The 18,685-nt window shown below is 38.8% G+C and overlaps 1 protein-coding gene across 2 annotated transcripts in view; it reads right to left on the bottom strand.

Annotated features, from left to right (window-relative positions):
* The window catches only part of MOB3B (MOB kinase activator 3B), an 87,573-nt gene that overhangs the window by 66,847 nt on the left and 2,041 nt on the right, over positions 1–18,685 (bottom strand). The window lies entirely within an intron of this gene.

An 18,685-nucleotide genomic window follows, 5' to 3' on the forward strand; every position in this document is an offset into this window, starting at 1 on the left:
GAAGACCAGGATGCTTCAATAGCGGCCTTCAGCTCTTCTGCATTGTTCGGTCTCATGTCTCTCATCTTTCTCTTGGCAATGCCCCATAGATTCTCTATGGGGTTCAGGTCAGGCGAGTTTGCTGGCCAATCAAGCACAGTAATCCCATGGTCATTGAACCAGGTTTTGGTACTTTTGGCAGTGTGGGCAGGTGCCAAGTCCTGCTGGAAAATGAAGTCAGCATTCTCATAAAGCTCATCTGCGGAAGGAAGCATGAAGTGCTCCAAAATCTGGTAGACGGCTGCGTTGACCCTGGACTTAATGAAGCACAGTGGACCAACACCAGCAGATGACACGGCTCCCTAAATCAACAGAGACTGTGGAAACTTCACACTGGACTTCAAGCATTTTGCAGTGTGTGCCTCTCCATTCTTCCTCCAGACTCTGGGTCCTTGGTTTCCTGCGGAAGGAAGCATGAAGTGCTCCAAAATCTGGTAGACGGCTGCGTTGACCCTGGACTTAATGAAGCACAGTGGACCAACACCAGCAGATGACACGGCTCCCTAAATCAACAGAGACTGTGGAAACTTCACACTGGACTTCAAGCATTTTGCAGTGTGTGCCTCTCCATTCTTCCTCCAGACTCTGGGTCCTTGGTTTCCAAATGAGATGCAAAAGTTGCTCTCATCAGAAAGAGGACTTTGGACCCCTGAGCAACAGACCAGTTCTTTTTGTCTTTAGCCCAGGTAAAATGCTTCTGACATTGTTTGTTGTTCAGGAGCGGCTTGACATGAGGAATACGACATTTGAAGCCCATGTCCAGGATCTGCCTGTGTGTGGTGGCTCTTGATGCACTGACTCCAGCCTCAGTCCACTCCTTGTGAAAGTTCCCAACACTTTTGAATGGCTTTTTCCTGACTATTTATTTATTTATTTGGTTCAATTTATATGCCGCCCTTCTCCGGAGACTCAGGGCAGCTTACAATGCATTAAGCAATAGCCTTCATACTTTCGTATATACCTGCTTAGTAGGGCTTTCACCCTCCCCCCAAGCGATGTTCTTTTTTATACAAAGTCAGCTTATTGCCCCCACAAACCGTGTCCTCATTTTACTTACCTAGAAAGGATGGAAGGCTGAGTCAACCTTGACTCAGGAATCCTTTGCAGGTGTTATGGCTTAATTAGCTTTATTAGAGTGGGACACTTTGACCCTAGAATATTGAACCTTTTCACAATATTCTAATTTTCTGAGATTGTGAATTTGGGGATTTCATGAGCTGTAAGCCATAATCATCAAAAGTATGACAAATCAAGGCTTGGACTATCTCGCTTTGCATGTAATGAGTCTATCTCATATATTAGTTTCACCTTTTAAGTTGCATTACTGAAATAAATGAACTTTTGCACAATATTCTAATTTTTCGAGTTTCACCTTATCTGTAGCCTGTAACTGGGCTTCCCATGATCCATCAGCCATCAACACCAGCCAGACATCAACACCCCAATCTACATCTAAAATCCCCTCTACACACAACAGCCATCATATAAACACCACACACAGAACAACCCAAAGCACAGAGAGGTTCCCTGAGGATGGCTCCACCATGAGTCCCAAAGTTTGGAAGAGAAAACCTCTGATCCTGGTAACCGACCCAGATTGAATCCTTCCCATGATCTATCCCAGACTCCTGTGGAACCCCTGTACTTTTACCTGGAACTTCCCACTTAACAACTTTCACATCTCAGGTTTATGAAGGCAACTGGGGCTTCTTGGATTGTTATCGCTACGCAATACGGTTAGGAAGCACTGAATTTTATGACTGTATCACTTTGCAACAGCAATCCTGGTGCCAACTGCTATCATAACTGTCTGTATATACAGATAGTCCTTGCTCACCAAGCATTCATTCAACAACCATTTGAAGTTACAACAGTGTTAAATACTGAGACTTAACAACTGGTCCTCAAAGTTGCAGTATCCCCAGAGGCATGTGATCATGATAACCGGTACACATTTACAATGTTGGCAGCATCCCATGGTCACGTGATCGCCATTTGTGACCTTCACAACTGGCTTCAGACAAGCATATCTAGATCCGTTCCAGTCGGGCTTCAGGCCTGGGTACAGCATGGAAACGGCATTGGTCGCGTTGGTTGATGATCTCTGGAGGGCTCGGGACAGGGGTTGTTCCTCTGTCCTGGTCCTGTTAGACCTCTCAGCGGCTTTTGATACCATCGACCATGGTATCATGCTGCACCGGCTGGAAGGGTTGGGGGTGGGAGGCACCGTTTTACGGTGGTTCTCCTCCTTTCTCTCTGACCGGTCGCAGTCTGTGTTGACAGGGGGGCAGAGATCGACCCCGAGGCCCCTTATATGTGGGGTGCCGCAGGGATCGGTTCTCTCGCCCCTTCTGTTCAACATTTATGTAAAGCCGCTGGGCGAGATCATCCGTGGTTTCGGGGTGAAGTACCATCTGTACGCTGATGACACCCAGCTGTACATCTCCACCCCGGACCACCCCAACGATGCCCTTGAAGTGATGTCCCAGTGCCTGGAGGCCGTGCGGATCTGGATGGGGAGAAACGGGCTCAGGCTCAACCCATCCAAGACCGAGTGGCTGTGGTTTCCGACGTCCCGATATAGTCAGCTGGCACCATCGCTGGCTATTGGGGGCGAATCATTGGCCCCCACGGAAGGGGCTCGTAACTTGGGCGTCTTCCTGGACTCACGGCTGTCTTTAGAAGAGCACTTGACGGCCGTGACCGGGAGGATTTTTCATCAGGTTCGCCTGATTCGCCAGTTGCGTCCCTTTCTAGATCGGGACTCGTTACGCACAGTCACTCATGCCCTCGTCACCTCTCGTCTGGACTATTGTAATGCTCTCTACATGGGGCTCCCCTTGAGGTGCACCCGGAGGCTCCAACTGGCGCAGAGTGCGGCCGCGCGGGTGGTTATGGGAGCAACATGGAGCTCCCATGTAACACCTCTCCTGCGCGAGCTGCACTGGCTCCCGGTGGTCTTCCGGGTGCGCTTCAAGGTTCTGGTTACCACCTTTAAAGCACTCCATGGCTTGGGACCTGGTTACTTACGGGACCGCCTACTACCATCAACAGCCTCCCACCGACCAGTACGCTCCCACAGAGAGGGGCTCCTCCAGGTGCCGTCGGCCAAACAATGTCGGCTGTCGGCCCCTAGGGGGAGAGCCTTCTCTGTGGGGGCACCGACGATCTGGAATGAGCTCCCCCCAGAGATACGGAGGATTCCGGATCTGCGCACCTTCCGCCGCGAGTTGAAGACGCTTTTGTTTCATCAAGCTGGCCTCGCCTAAATCTCCTCCCTTCTAAAGTGTAAATTCTAAATTTTTAATGGATTTTAAAATATGGGTATTTTAAATTGGGTATTAATTCAGCCAAATTTATTTAATTCATTTTATTCGATTTTAAATTTTGTATATCTATGTGTTTTATTTCATGGCTGTGCACCGCCCTGAGTCCTTCGGGAGTAGGGCGGTATAGAAATTCAATAAATAAAATAAAATAATAAAGTCAATGGAGAAATGGCAGGAGTTTTGCAAATTGTGAACATATGACATTAAATTTAATAACTGTGAGTGATTCACTTAATGACCACAGCAGTAACGGACAAACTGCCACTGTAAGTCGATGGGGGGGGGGGTCACATGATTTTTCCCTTTATGACTGCATGTAGACATAGATATAACTAGACTTAGTCCTTGGAGTTGGAGAAGACTCTTGCAAAGAAAACATGGTCAACAAGAAAACAAACCAATGAACCATCAAAGAAATCCATTCAAAAGTTCTCACTCCAGGCTCAAATTATCCTACTTCAGACACATTTTGTGAAGATTCAGCTCTCTTGAAAAAACTCTTATGCTGGGAAAGGGGGAAGGAAAGAGAAAAAGAGGATGACCAACAGCAAGGTGATGGCTTGTTACAGTTACAGTGTGTATGCTGTTGGGAGTCTTAAAAGAACAGTTTAGGGATAGATCATCATGGAAAAAAGAATCTATGTGATTGTTAGGAGTCAAAAATGACTTAATGGCACATAATCAATCAGGCTTAATATTGACACTATTTCATTTTTTTGCTCTTTTTTTCAAATGGGGTTTCTTCTATTTTTTTGTTTTGTTTCTCAATTAGCTTGATTGTTTTATTTATCTTTTGTAGTCCTGCACTGTTATTTTTTTGTAATCTATAAAATACGATAAAAATTATGGGAGGTGGAACTTAGTTCACCAAATGACCTCTAATTAAATGGATTTAAAAGGAATTTAATCTACAAAATTAAGAGGAAGATTACTCATAGATCAATTCCTTCAAAATTATTATTCCTCCCCCCACCCCTCCATTTATTTGTTCTGAATTCTAAGCTGTTTACAGAGTCAGTATGTCACCCCCAACAATCTGGGTCCTCATTTTACTGACCTTGGAATGATGGAAGGCTAAATCAACCTTGAGCCGGTCAGTATCGAACTGCTAGCAGTCGGCAGAGTTAACCTGCAATATGCATTCTGACCACTTTGCCACCACTGGCTGTTACTCTCTAAACACATTCTTATAAACATTCACAAGGACATACTTAACATAAGTATGTCAATTTCTTTTCTCCCCCCTCATTCCATTGGTCTCCAGTTTTGCCCTTAAATATACCTATTATCTCTCTGATTCCATTATCTCCAGATCATTCCCATACAGAACCTAATGCTTTTTCCAAGTCCTTGATTCTCCTAATGCAGTGCTTCTCAATCTTTTCACTTCATTCCCAACACTGCTTATTGGAAAGTCTTATTAAACTTTGATGATCGGTAGTAAGTCCTTTCCTTCAGCACCACTGTAACTTCGAATGGTCATAATTTGAGGGTTACCTGTATGATCAAAATGATATAATTGAATATTTATTTCATTTCAACAAATTATCATTGATAATTTCATCAATTTTCAACTTAATAGGAATAGTTTGGGATATTTTTAATATATTTTAGTACCCATGGCATTCTTTAACTTAATTTAACTGTATTGTGATGAATAATGGATTCATGTGCCGTTATCCAAAGAAAAACCACTTTTACCCAATTTGGAGTAATTTATCCAGGTTTGGGAAGTACTGTCCCAATGCATTTTCCAAGATAAACATTGTGAACCCAATTTGTTTAAGAATGTAGAAGATTGGCAGGGTGGGGACAGAACCACCCCAAATCTCAGCAAGTCTTCATTTGAGAGGAACACAAAGTAATATGCCCTAAAGGCATTTAGATCCCGGAAGAAACTATATTATGATTAATAAATTAACAAGGAAGACAGATTTTAAATATTCGACTCCAAAAATGTATTTAAAGAGACTTCAGGAAACACAAGTCTCCGCTATCATCATGATCACCCTCACTCATAACGATGTCTTAAAAGTTTGCCTTGTGCTAGTTCTCTTTGCAAAACCCAGTCAATTCTCGGTTTTCAGATGCTCTGTCTTTCATGCTCAGTGGAGGCAACTGATCCAGAATAACCTACCTCATCTCTGCAGAACAAATGAAGAAATTCCACTGCAATGCATACACGAACTGACAGACTTCCGATTTCCTCGGGAAGTTCTTGAAGTCAGTAATGGAGACAATGCAGTTATAATCTATGAGCTCCTCCAACAGATTTCTTGCCTTCTTTCAAATGCCCATTTCTACCAAGCCTGGAACTCAACATGTTTCGAAAACCTAAAGAACGTCCTTTACCAGCAAACGAAGAGCCTAGAAACGTGCTTGAATGCAACTGAGATGCACAAGGGACCAAGGAATTGTGACAACGTGACATCTTATTTGCTAATTCTAAAAGTGAAAAGATATTTTCAAAGAATCAACAATTTCCTAACTGTGAAGCAATATAGTAGTTGTTCCTGGGAAATGATCCATTTAGAAATTAAAGGATGCCTGCTGTTCATAACCCATCTTCTTAAAATGCTCTAAGCCTAAGGTAACTTTTAAGTGTGCTTTATATATAAAATATGTGAGAAGGGAGTAAATATTAAGTAATATTAAGTAAATATTAAGAATATAAATATTAAATTAATAATTTATAAATATAAATATTAAATTAATTTTAAGACTATTCTGTATTTTCATAAGTTATCTTGTAGATTCTTCATCTATCAACCAAATTAAATACAACTTGGCCAAGAAAATAAGTGAGACATTCATAGGTAATACCAGTTTAAAATAAAATAAAATACCAGTATGTGAACAAGCAGTATGGTAGAATAAACTCTTCCATCTCTTAAACTGGTAGGTATCTATGAAAAAAAATATGTTTGAATGTATGAATTCAAATGATGGGTACTCAAATTAGCTAATATCATTAGGCAGTTTAAAACTGTATTTGCTGAAAAAATTGTGCTTTTCCAGAAAGATTTAAATATAACCATGTGTTTAAACTATCAGATATGTCTCTTTATTAAATGTATCCATTGGTGTGAAGCAAATACAATCAAACTACATGTGCAAATATGTTGCTCACACACACTGGTTTTTTTTTTCAAACTAATTTTTTACTTAAATGTTGGTGAATGTGGGTGCAAATCGCATATACTTTGGAGAACTTTATAATGTTCATGGTGGCCAGAAGTTAGAAAAGTAATTTTTATAGCAATGGGAATTATGAATAGATTGTACTTTAAGATTTGCATACCATACTAATTGTTGTAGCATAACGGTAAAGGTTATTCTTTTAATACTCATGACATCATTTGGCATTTTAATTTAGGTAGTAAGGTAAGGTTTAGATAGTAACTAAGTTACAGAATAATTCACTTTATCTTATTTTTATTTTACAACTTAATGTCAATAATATCTGCTTATGTTGGGAGAAGTGACCACTGGTTGCAATTTTATTTTAGAATTAATTTTTTAAAATATGCTTCAAAATATTATCTAAAAAATCAATAGCTCTATTACAGAAACATTGCTTTCTTTAAAACCAGAATTTAGCAGAAATAGACTAAATCTTTACTCTCAAACTCCATTTCTAGTCCATTTCTAAAGTATCAAGAACGAAATATTTCTATGCTGATTGAAAATTAAGGAAGATTTCATTAACTTACAGCACTATATAAAGCATCTAAAGAGAGATTTTGCATCATGTCTGAGTCCAAAAGTAATGATTGAATGATTAAAGCAGTCATATCCTTTGGATGAAGTTACACTGCTTAAGAACTGCCACAACTATTGGTGCTTTTCATGGTTAACAAATAGTTTGAACAAGAACTGCCTAATTGACATTGCTACCTACTACAGTTGTAATGGAAGGAACAAAATGCATTGCTACAGTATCCTAACTTTACTAACCTTGGATATCTCCTCTGCCTCAGATAAAATACAGGAGCATAGCAATAGAAACTACCATATCACTCATTTTTCTGCTCATAAATGAATCTAGTCATCCAAAGATTCTGTCAAAGGACAGGAGAAGGATGTATTATGGCTGCAAAATCATTCCACCAGGTTCTAGATTTAGTTGTATTTTGAGCAGCTTATTGGAAGACAACTGAATTCATTCTGCTACTAACATCCCTTCCTCAATCATCTGAACACTCCTCTCATTAATCAGATAATAAAAATATCCTTCCACAAAATTCTGCTCTAATGTAGCAATACATCCTGCCCTCTATTCTTCTCCTATTTTATTGAAATTAATGTTAATTCTTTTAATATGTCCAGCAATTATCACAGAGAACCTCTACTGAAGTCCTTTTTAACAGTTAGGTGCCTTCGGTAACAATATTATTCGGGGGTGAAAAAAGTAGTACCCTAAACCCCAAAGATCATATGATCAAAATTCAGGCATTTGGCAGCCAGCACAAATTGATGACTTTTACAGTATCATCCAGGATCATGTCATCCCCATTTGTGACCTTCCCAACTGGCTTCCAACAAAGCAAGCCAATGAGGCAAACTGGATTCACTTAACAAACTGGGTTGATTCACATAGCAACCATGGCAAAAAAGGGTCATAAAATTGAGTATATCTCACTTAACAATGGCCTCACTTAGCAAAAGAAATTCCAGTCCCACGTGAGGTAGTAAGTCAAGCTCTAACTCAGAGGTCTTCAAACTTGGCAGCTTGAAGACTTGTGGACTTCAACTCCCACAATTCTCCAGCCAGCGATGCAGGCTGGAGAATTGTGGGAGTTGAAGTCCACAAGTCTTCAAGCTGCCAAGTTTGAAGACCTCTGCTCTAACTGTGCAACACTTTTCTGACAGTTCTTAACAGTTTTCTCAACCAACTGCAATAATGGCACTAACTCTTCACCTGTTTTCCAACAGGCAATATTTTCTATCCCTTCGCTCAGGATATCAATGGACAAAACAAACACCAACGTTGGAACTGATCTACACCATTCAGAACAGTAGCAGTTTCAATTAGCCATGCATTTTGCTGCAGCTATGTTTGCCAACTTCATATCTGTGGATGAAGAACAATTATGCGTTGGTCTACCAAAAACCCAGTGTAATTTATTATTAATTCCATTTTATCCTTAAACATGTATGCTGGACTTTTACATCAAAAGAGGTTTTAAGAGCCTTTAACAAATTTAACCATAAAACAAATAGACACTGGAACTGCACTTTCTCCTTTTTGTCATAGATTTTTTTTAATTTTTTTTTTAAATTTGATTTATATGCCGCCCTTCTCCGGGGACTCAGGGCGGCTTACAATGCATTAAGCAATAGCCTTCATACTTTTGTATATTTATACAAAGTCAGCTTATTGCCCCCACAAACTGGGTCCTCAATTTACCTACGTTAGAAAGGATGGAAGGCTGAGTCAACCTTGAGTCTGGTGAGATTCGAACTTACAGTAATTGCAGACAGCTGGTGTTAATCACAATGCTATCAGTCTGCTGAGCCACCAGGCCCTTTGAAGATTTGAAGATGTTTATCCAGGGAATTGTGAAAATGCTTGGTCACATAAGATTCCTAAGCTAAATCTGAGATTTAAGAGTAGCTTATTGATACACTATCATGAGGATATCAGCACATAAAAACATGATATAAAACTTGGCTTACAAATCACAATACCCATTTTCACAAATACACTTTGCTAAAACACTTTACACTGATGTGTGATTTGTGAAAAGTTCCCCTGGAATTAATGTTTGTAAAACAATGTAATGAGTTTGGAAGAAACTGGATACACCAGTTAATATGCCTGGGGATACAAAATCATGATGGCTGGTGAATGTTACCATGAACATATTAAAAACAAAAATCATTTCCTTTCTGAGATAATGTATTTTTTTAATGACATCCATCTTTTATGAAGATTAAGGTTTTCGTGACCCAGCAGTGCCTGCAGAGTTGAACATGACTAAGGTATTTATTTAATTTATGCAACAAGCACAGGTTTTATAGCTGCATGTGTAGACAGAAGTTGACTCAAAACCAGTATGTAAGTAGTCTTGAAAGTTTTCGGGGAATACCAAGGTGAACAACTCACATATAAAAGCAATTTAAAAAGAAATTGTAGACTTTTGCTAGAACAGTAGTCCTCACTTACCAACTGAAATTGGGACCAGCAACTCTATTGCTAAATGATCTAGTTATAATATGAAAAAAAATCACATGACCATGCCTGATTTACATCAGTTTCTCCGTTCTGTCTATGGTTGTTAAGCAAATCACCGTGAGTCCTTAAGCATGACATCACACAACTTCGACTTGCAACCTCCTGCCAATTTTCTCATTGACTTTGCTTGTTGGAACCAGGCTGTGTAACTCATAAATAACAATCACATGATCACAGGATGCTGAGACCATCGTCAATGTGTGTCAGTTGCCAAGCAGCCAAATATGAATTTGGACTGGAGGGACATTACATTGGCTGTAAATTTGAGGACCGGTGGCAAGTCTCCTTTTATAATACCACTGTAACTTTGAATGGCCAGTGAATCAAGTGGTTGGTGAACGAGGACTACCTGTATTCATCTCCAACTTTTCTATGACAAAGGCAAGCTCTCTAACAGACAGGCTCTTAGCATTGCATTAATTAAATATACTTGAATAAACATGTTTCTCGTTGTCTTAAATGTTCTCATTGTCTTAAATACTGTGTCAATTTATTTTGTGGAGAAAATCAACATATAATCAACAGAAATCTGATTTGACCTTGGACTATACATATGTTTGTTTCAGAAATTCACCCACAGTGTTTGCTGTCTCCTACTAAATTTGTAGTTTAAACTTAATAAAACTGTGTTTACAAGTTGTGATAAACTGCTATTTATTTTAACCATGGTTTGTTTGTTTATTCACAATAGTCAGGTTCACATATTAGGCCATAAGTTAGCATTTACAAATCACAATGATTAGATTCACAGAGTACATAAAGCTAAAACCAATAAACCATATTATGGTTTAGTGCAAACTAGGTCAATTTATACTTATAAGAATCCTTCCTAAATCAGGAATACTTAATCAGGAATACATACTGTAAATGTTGCAGTAACAATGAGGGGAGGTGTTGTGGAAAAGAAATAATGAAAAATAATAAATGCAATTTTTGATAATAGAAGGCCCTGATTTATTTATTTAAAGCAACCAGATATAAAACATACAATTTACATACTGTAACTGTTTTTAGATATAATAAAATAAATAAAATATAAATATAAAATAAAATATTTTTGGTTTACAAGTGGACCACATGGTAATGGCTCAGAATTTTAATGTAAGGTAAGAGTTTGAATTATTTGGCAGTTCAAAACTCTTGGCAAATCTTGGTTGTAAAAGTAGTAGAAATTCTACTATATCTGCAGCTTTGAAACCATTCAAACACATTTTACAATATATTTAACAATCATAATTGGGACCAACAACTCAACTGTTAAGCAGAAGAGTAGCATTAAACAGCAACTGTACTTATGATCTTACTTCAGCTTTCTTTGCTTTATAGATCTGCAAAGGTCATAAATGTGGGAATTTATCATAAAGTTATTTTTTTTACCACTGTCATATCTGCAAATAGTCATTAAACAAGGCAGCCACTAAACAAAGATTACTGTATTCGATAAGAAATTAAAATGTGATTCTTGGTCTCATGATAAATTGATTTTTTGAATAATCTCTATTCAAGAATGGCAGGAAAAATATTGCTTTGAAAAAGATGGCCTGAAATAGGAGTGTTGCCTTTGATCAAGTAATAGTTAATATTTTTAAAAATCTTGAAAGGTTATAGAAAGAAATTTGACTTGTAAAAAAAAAACAACGCAATATATTCCGGTAAAACATTTAATATGTTCTGTGCTTGGACCTGATGGCTACTTCAGAAGCCCCCAAAATTTTCTCTGTACAAGGGGGAAAAAAATCAAGAACTAAGCTAGCAATTTATTTTTCCTGACAGTTTATAAACATTCCTAAAATAAATCTGGATGGAACAGAGAATTAGAAGTTTCCTATATTCCAAAATCAATGGGCTTATGTTATTAAAAAAGTTAGATATTTGTTATCCTTAAAGTGAGATTAATTTTTTAAAAAATGAGTTGTAAAGATAAAGAGGTTTAAACAGTGTTAGTTGGTTATATTTCAGTTGTAATGAATTTGACTGTATTTTCATCATTATTTTTGACTGAATTTGTAATATTGCTTATTTTTAGTATATGAACAAGACACTTGGAAAGAGGCTATGATTTAAAGATGTTACTGTATTTTAAAAATATACTAAAAACAGAATTTATGAAGAAATTTTGGTATTCCTATGCATGGATTGCTGCTAAAAAAATCATTGCATATTTCTGGAAACTCATGTATAATGTGTATACAGATTCCAAAGACTGGATGGATGAAATGTGTCAACTCTCAGCCTTTAAACTGGTTCTTTAGCAACATAAAAGAAAGACTGACTAATGGGACTTCTGTGTGATTACGGTTTCATTCATTCTTTAAAAACCTAGGTTTAGACTCAGCCATAATTATGACAGACATAGTTGTACAGGTAGTCGTCAACTTACAACTACAATTTATGTTGCTAAGCAAGACAATTAAGTAAGTTGTGCCTCATTTTACGACATTTCTTGCCAAAGTTGTTAAGTGAATCACTGCAGTTGTTAAGTTAGTAATACGGTTGCTAAGTGAATCTGGCTTCCCCATTGATTTTGCTTCTTAAGTCGCAAAAGGTGATCACATAACCCTGGGACATTGGAACCATCATAAATATGAGTCAGTTGCCAAGTGTCTACATTTTGATCATGTGACCATGGAGATGCTACAATGGTTGTGCCAAAAACAGTCACAAGTCACTTTTTTCAGTGCTGTTGTGACTTCGAACGTCATTAAATGAACTGTTGTAAAGTCAAAGACTACCTGTATTAAAAGGGGATGCAGTGGCTCAGTGGCTAAGAAGCTGAGCTTGTTGATCAGAAGGTCGGCAGTTCAGCAGTTCGAATCCCTAGCGTCACGTAACAGGGTGAGCTCCCCTTACTTGTCCCAGGTTCTGCCAACCTAGCAGTTCGAAAGCACGTAAAAAATGCAAGTAGAAAAATAGGGAACACTTTGGTGGGAAGGTAACAGTGCTCCGTGCGCATTCAGCGTTGAGTCATGCTGGCCACATGACCATGGAGACGTGTTCAGACAACACTGGCTCTTCGGCGTATAAACGGAGATGAGCACCACCTCTAGAGCTGGAAACAACTAGGAACCATGTGCGACGGAACCTTTACCCTACCTGTATTAAAGTAATTAAAAAAACCTTGATTGAATGAAACATTTGAGGGGGATGTCGTGTCATTTTCTCCTTGCATTGGTGATACAGGAAGGGGACCAACACTTTCTGAAGATGATGCATCAGACCTGATTATTCAGGAATAAACAGATGGAATTGGATCAGAACCTACTATTCTGTACCATGTCACGCAAAGCCACCATGTACATGATAGCATGCATCGTATCTAATTCCTTTGGGCCACCATACCAACAGAGGTGCTTCAATCACTTTGGAGGATTCTTGTTCTTCTTGAAAACTGGATCCGTGACACTAGTAACATGGTGCTGCCATAATTGAATAGAATAAATGGGTAATGACTAAATAAAATAGGAACTTCAACATTCCCAATGAAAAAAAAATCTCCAAGGTACCATTCTCGAAACCACACCCCATTCTTGCATGATTTGTGGAGGGGTGGGGGTGGGGGTTCAGAAGCTGTACGAGATTGGGGTGTGCTCTTGCGTGGCCTGTGGAATTCGCACAAGAGGATCATGCTCTCAGGCCGTCTCTGGAGCCTCCAAAAACCAAGCGAGAAAGGGGTGTGCTTTTGAGTAGTTTTTGGAGAGTGCAGAGGCTATGGAAGAGTATCCTCTGATGCTGCTTCAAGAATGAAGGCCTTGTGCTACCCAGAGCAGCCTCGGGTAAGTCATAGGGCCTATCAACAGAAAGCAAGCACTGCCTGAAGTGAAACAGTGCACAGTAGATCCTGGGGAGATCTGGGCCATGGGAGCAATCACATACACACAGTCCTCAACTTACGACCATAACAGAACCCAGAATTTATATTGCTAAGTGAGAAATGTATTGTGTTTTGCCCCATTTTATGACTTTTTCTTGCCACATTTGTTAAGTGAATCACTGCAGTTGTTAAATTAGTAAGTGAATCTGGTTTCCCCATTGACTTTGCTTATCAGAAGGTTGTAAAAGGGAATCACATGACCCCGGGACACTATAATAAATATACCCGTGTTTTCCCGAAAATAAGACCTTGTCTTATATTTTTTTTGCCACCAAAAAAAAGGCACCAGGTCTTATTTTCGGGTGGGATGTCATCCACTGACTCATTTTACTTGGCTTCCTTTTCGCTGTCAGAGGCCTTCAGGAACTTCTTCGGCGGCCGGCATAGCTGGCAAGGCTTTCCTTGCCTTTCCAGATTGACCCGGAGCTCTGTTATCAGCTGCAGAGGCCTTCAGAAATGGGCTGGCAAAGCAGGTGTCAGGGTGCGCAAGGCCTGGCTGCAACTGTCTGAAGGTAAGTAGTATGGCAACTTCACCCCCCCCATCTCTACCCTAGCTCAGTTTTTACCTGTGCACCCTGGAGTGGGCAGGGGTCTTAATTAGGGCTTATTTGGGGGGTAGGGCTTATATTGGGAGCATGTGTAAAATCAAATTAGGACTTATTTTCAGGGTAGGTCGTATTTTTGGGGAAACACGGTATTAACAACTAGCAGAATAAATCACAGTATATAACATTCATTCCTCTATTATTATGTTAATACAGTTGTTACCTGAGTGATAAATCTAAAACATTAATAGGTATAAAATAAAAATAAAAACCATGTATTCCCTACAATTTATTACTAAAGATGTCCAGGAATGAGTCTACTGGCATTTTGCAGCGATTTCTTTCTTCTTTAGCTCATTGTTTACTATTCCAACATCAGTGATATTATTCCATGTGCTCCTTAAATGCCTTCAGCTTTGATCCAAAACTCCATCCACGATTGTCCAGACTCAGCTTAAGCCAATGCAAAAAGGATGTATATTGATTCAGACAGATGAATTGAAAATTAACACTGCAACTACAAGAGTTAATTCCAATCATAGCACCTAAAAAAAAAAAAAACTGACAGCAATGCTAGCTGGAAGAACCACATTTTGGTCTGTATGCTTAGATCAAAACATCCAAAACACCCTCATGCATGCTTACCCAAGCTAAGACCACCCAAAAACAGAATGGTTTTTACACAGATCCCTAGTTTAACTTCAGCTAGCAAATCTATCCTTGTGTATTCTAAACAAAGAATACATGTCATTATGTACACTAAGGAAAGTTTATTGCCTGCATCCAAGTTGCAGAAAAGTAAAATAAACCCTCCCATTTGGGTAATTTACCATAAGCAAATGTGAGTATCTGCGGGATATTTCCTGTATTATTTTGCCTTGTGTAACTTGCAAAATCTGAGTATTTGCAAGGTCAATAAGAATCTAGAAGGGGATGTGCACTGGCATAATAATTTTCACAAAAGGAGAGAGAGAGAGAGAATAGCCACATGGTGCAATCTTGTTCTTGTTCAGACAATTTCTATCATAAATAGATATAGCCAGACTTGTACTCACAATCTTCAATAAATTATTCTATACTATTACATCTTTATTACTGCTTATTTGGTATTGCTTATCGTTTCTTTATTTTTTAAAAAAAACTTCATTACAGGTTATAAAAACATTAGATTTTATTAAAGTTGTACTATATTGTAATTTAGTTCCACTAAATTTATTTTTCCTATAACATCCCAAGATTACTAATTATCTATTATCCCCATTTGAGGATTTTAAATAAAGGCATCCTGAGTTTTGGAAGGAGTAGCTGTAGAGAATTTATTGACAGCACAAGATGATATATGGAAAAGGAAGATTTACTGGTTGTCCATATCATATCTGATGACTATCGGTAAAGCTGATACCAATTGTTTTGGAGCTCAAAACAAATTAGTCAATCCAAGGTAAGAACCCTTGTAGTTTCTTTTAATTCTTTGTTGGCAGAATGATTATTTCTTTATCAGAATCTTTACAAGAAGAGAATATGATAAGGAGAAAAAGAATGACTAAATCAACAAAGGCTCTACTAGTATGACTATTATCTCAGATATTACCATGTTGTTAATCATTGATGATTCAAGAAGGTAAACTTGAGCACAATTAACTATATCCAGCTGATAAAAAAAGAAAGAGAAAGCAAAAAAGAAAAACCAGCTATTTTTAGAATTTTTTAAAAAAATCTCAAGAATTAAACATATAGGTTTGAATCTACTTAAATCTATACATTTACAAAACAATTATCAGTAGAAAAAGATTTTTGATTTCTGAAAATTTACTTAAATCAAAGAATTTGGAACCCTCTGAGCACATTTCATCATGCAGAGGAAGAATGACAAAAAATGTCCAAGTCACAGGGCAGACATAAGTAATTTAATGCCAAACACAGTACACCAAACTTGCCTGGTAATAAAGTCAGCAAAACAAAGCTAAGTTTGTTACCTACTTGAAGTGATATAATGAGGTTGGATAGTTAAAAGTTGATCAAAACCAATCACAGTACATTTAGTTCAGGGCTGGTTATAGTGGTATAGGTTACAAATTTTACGGGCTTGGCGAAAGTCAAATCCAGTTGGAGCTAAGGTTCAGATCTGAATTCTCTGCATTTATTTACAATGTTCATCTATGAAAAAGAAACACATTTACAGTATAATAAAATTCAAAATTTGCAGAGTATCAGCTTATTACTGCCATAAGTGCCAGTACCCTACAAATCATAGCTGCTCCATCTGCATACCTAGAATTTCCTCAATGCAAAAGATGTGAGCATGAAGTGAGTAACAGAAGTTAAAAATGAGCACTGAATGAGGAACAAATGGTGCTGAATAGGATTAGCAACCTGGAATCCTGACAATAGGCGTTAAAAGGCCATCAGACTCTTTTTTCATACCATGAATCAGGTTTTCTTTAATTAAATGTTCTTTATTCAAATAATTATCTTAATTACTTTATTTTGCAAGCAGCTGTTTGAAAACTATACCAAAGGATATTAATAATCTTACCTAAACAATAAGAGGTTAATAAGAGGGATGAAGAGAGATCTTATTAAAAGAAAATGTGTAATAAGCAGATTTTCTCATCTGGAAGATTATGTTTACCTGTGCACTTCTAGTAGTTCTGTCAAGTAACAACTAGGCACTGTATGTGTGGTTCCTCTACCCAACCCAGTTTTTAAACACTTTAATTGACAAGATTATATATTCAACACAGGTAGATTTAGTTGTTCTTCCTCCATCTTGATCATCTGAGAAATACTGTCAGATTAGTCCATCTGAATAGTCTGAATTGCCATTATATGCAAAGATTTACTTTGGTGTCTTAAAAATCTTACACTAATCCTAGTTTATTTCATGTAATCCAGGGGTCAGCAACCCGCAGCTCTGGAGCCGCATGTGGCTTTTTCATCCCTCTGTTGTGGCTCCCTGTCATGGGTCAGCGCCACAATTTTGAGAGGACCTTCTAGTTGGGAGAGTGGGGGGGAAGCACAGCACACCAGGAGGATACTCAATGACAAGGGGCGGGTTTTCCAGTCGGCTCCACAATTGATAAGGCTTTTGGTTAGGACAGGTAGAGGAAAAAGGATGCCGAGCTAAGAGGAGACTCTATGGTGGGGAAACCAGAATTCCGGTCAGCTCCAGAATTGAATGGGGGGCTTCCGCTTAGGACTTTTGTGGCTCCCGGTGTTTTCTTTTCTGTGGGAAACAGGTCCAAATGGCTCTTTGAGTGTTTAAAGTTGCCAACCCCTAATGTAATCCTAAAGGAGGGAGAGAATTTGGAACAGCGTAGTCTAGCAGCAAAGACCGTTTTCAAAGATTTTATAGACAGAAATCCTTAGACAGACAGAATATAGACAGAAATCCTCAGATCCTGATCTGAGATTTTCTCAGAATATCATAATTATACCATAGACCACGGGTGTCAAACTCAAAGCCCATGGGCCAGATCCAGCCAGCAGGGTGCTTAAATCTGGCCTGTGGGGCCAGCTTGGAAATAGCAAAGGTCCGACCCCTTCTGGCAGCCAAAACGGGGTGCTGGGTGCGGGGCATTTTTGGCCTGGACGGCTTCCTGTAGCACTTTCCTGGCCAAAACGGGATGTTGGGGCATGTGTCCCCCTCGCCCCTTTTTCGCCATCAGGTTGCTGCAGGAGGAGTCCATCCCATCTCCACCCCCCTCCCGGCCCGCAGAGGAGAATTACAATGCTGATCCAGTCCTTGAAGAAATTCAGTTTGACACCCCTGCCAAAGATTAATAAGCAGGGTACTTGTGACCTGTTTCAGAATTCCACATTTTCATATTTATGTATTTTAAGTGATTGTTGCAAAGTAGCTTATGATAAAGTGGGCCCAATAAGGATTCCAGTCCCTTGGCTTGGTTCCCTTAGTCAAAGTTGGCAACAGTTCTCCAAAAGCTGCATTTCTCCAAATTTACTGACTTGCACGAGGTCAGGCTTTTCACTGATTCAGCCTCTAACTTCCATTTATATAACCCTACATCCTTTCCATTTTTAACAAGCATTGCTTGAAAGGTGAGGAACAGGTCACCAATCCTAAAGCTTTGGCAGTGGGCCTCTTTTTCCCTCAGTAGCACAATTACAACAGCTAAGAAAGAGGTTCTGTTTTGAAGTTTCTACCTTCTGTCTAGGGAGAGGAGAGATGAATTAGGAAAAGGCTGCTAAATAATATTGAGAACAGCTACTGTTTCATTATCATTATTTTGCCTTGAATCAGTAATCCTCCAGCCCCCCCCCCCACATACTTTTCAGAAAAGGAGGTCATGTTGACATTTTTTATTTCGGGTTTCACCTCCTTTCAGAGATACAGATCAAAGGCATTTAAAACAGCAGATCCTGAAGAACAAGTCTGATATTCCCTAAAGGCAGTAAAATCAAGTTCCCTTAACAGAAGCAAATATAACCGAGGCAAGCTACAGAACAGAATAGTATAAAATAGGAAAAGAGTTGGTAACAGAATGCAATAACCTAGGATTTCTAAATAGGGTTTTCTTTTTTTCTTTTGTTACTTTCTATACCCTCTCCCTTAACAAATGTCCTTCTCTTCAAACTGGGTTCTCAAAAGCTTTGTCAGAACTGTTCCCACTCTGTCCTTTTCAACTCCGGCTATGTGGGTTTT

The sequence above is a fragment of the Pantherophis guttatus genome, chromosome 2 (assembly GCF_059756535.1).
Source record: "Pantherophis guttatus breed Tessera chromosome 2, ASM5975653v1, whole genome shotgun sequence".
Taxonomy (NCBI): Eukaryota; Metazoa; Chordata; class Lepidosauria; order Squamata; family Colubridae; genus Pantherophis; species Pantherophis guttatus.